Consider the following 230-nt stretch of genomic DNA (forward strand, 5'->3'; position numbering starts at 1 on the left):
CTTCTTCTCGAGATTTAAAGCCGTAGTGCTTATTTCCAGTATAAACCCGTATATATTAAGCCTTCGGTCATTTATCTCTAAAATTAATTTTAATTTTAAACTGTATTTTACTGAATCATTTTAACATTCTTCTTTGGTAACTGATCAAGAAGACTTGCTGGAATATTATATCTTTAAAGAACCACAACATGTTTTTTTTTTTTTTTTTTTTTGCAGAGTAACATTAATAA

The sequence above is a fragment of the Labeo rohita genome, chromosome 5 (genome assembly GCF_022985175.1).
Source record: "Labeo rohita strain BAU-BD-2019 chromosome 5, IGBB_LRoh.1.0, whole genome shotgun sequence".
Classification (NCBI taxonomy): domain Eukaryota; kingdom Metazoa; phylum Chordata; class Actinopteri; order Cypriniformes; family Cyprinidae; genus Labeo; species Labeo rohita.